Here is a 1,670-nt window from a genome sequence, read left to right as displayed (position 1 = left end):
GGTGATCCGTATATAAACCACCACTATTTAAGAATCCGATAAATCTTGGGTTAAATCCAAAACCCGTTATAATTTATACTAACCATCACATGGCACTGATTGACTCGTAAAAACTAAGATATATCCAATAATATAGAAAAAAGCATTAAATGAAATAAACTATTTAATTTATGATTTTTATATTAAAATTTTATTACTATAAATCATTAAAATACAGAATACCAAAATATATTGATAGGTTTTCATTAGTGATAATTTATACTAACATATCATCTTCTCTATCCGTGTCTCATGAATATGATGACCAAAATAGTAATGATTTGTCCTAATAAACAAATTTTTATTGTTTCTTGGTGCCATCATTTCCATTAAAATTAAAAGAGAAATTCTTTAGGATAGTTTTTTTTAAGTTTTTGTTACAAAAATAGTCCTCAGGAAAGAAAATGATGAATATAGCCCATTTTTATTTTGAAATTTTTAATATTTAATTTTTATTTTTAAAAATCTGAAACCATATCCCCAAAACTCTACCTTTTAACTCTAAACCATAAATCTAAATTAGTTAACCCTATTTTTACCCTTTAATAAAACTTATTTTGATCATTTTCTTTTTTGAAGACTATTTTTGTGACAAAAACTTAAAAATAACTATCATAGGGAATTTCTCTTTTAATTTTAATGGAAATGATAGCACCAAGAAACAATGAAAAAATTGTTTATTGGGACAAATCATTACTATTTTGGTCATCAGATTCATGAGACACGGATAGAGAAGATGATATGTTAGTATAATATATTTATATGAATTAGTATAATAGAGTTATATGTATGTATAAAAATTTGGTATAACAAAAAATATAGTATAGATGGTAAATGTAATATATGTATAGTTAGAGAACATTAACTATTTTTAGTATAGTTAGAGAAATAATAGCAAATATAAGGTAGGACCAAAAATTTAATTGGTTAAAGAATAGGTCAAACAATCTTTTGTAAGTAGAATTTTTTAACACTCATTCTCTTTTAATAGTATTGATAGAAATGATGGCACCAAGAAACAATAAAAATTTTGTTTATTGGGACAAATCATTACTATTTTGGTCATCAGATTCACGAGACACAGATAGAAAGGATGATATGTTAGTATAATATATTTATATGAATTAGTGTAATAGAGTTATGTATGTATAAAAATTTGGTATAACAAAAAATATAGTGTAGATAGTAAAAGTAATATATGTATAGTTAAAGAACATTAACTATTGTTAGTATAGTTAGAGAAATAATAGAAAATATAAGTTATGACCAAAAATTTAATTAGTTAATAAATAGGTGCAACAATTTTTTGTAAGTAAATTTTTTAAAACTCATTCTCTTTTAATAATATTGATTATGTATTGTGTTTTATCGTTGTACACAATATTTTAGGATTGGGTCCCGATAAACAAATGGATAAACGGCAAGACTCTAACGAGTGGCCGTCTCTAAGAAAACTTCAAAATTCAACATGTGAATATTCGAGGGAAATTTTTGGTGAATGGGTAAAGAATATACCCTCTTAGAGATGAGAATTTGGGTAATTACCCGTGGATCCCATCCCGTGGAATGTGAAATGAGTGCGGGTCGACCGATTTACAAATTTCAACATGCGGATGCGGGTTGAATCGATT

The sequence above is a fragment of the Brassica oleracea genome, chromosome C1 (assembly GCF_000695525.1).
Source record: "Brassica oleracea var. oleracea cultivar TO1000 chromosome C1, BOL, whole genome shotgun sequence".
Taxonomy (NCBI): domain Eukaryota; kingdom Viridiplantae; phylum Streptophyta; class Magnoliopsida; order Brassicales; family Brassicaceae; genus Brassica; species Brassica oleracea.
This window is presented reverse-complemented; position numbering follows the sequence as displayed.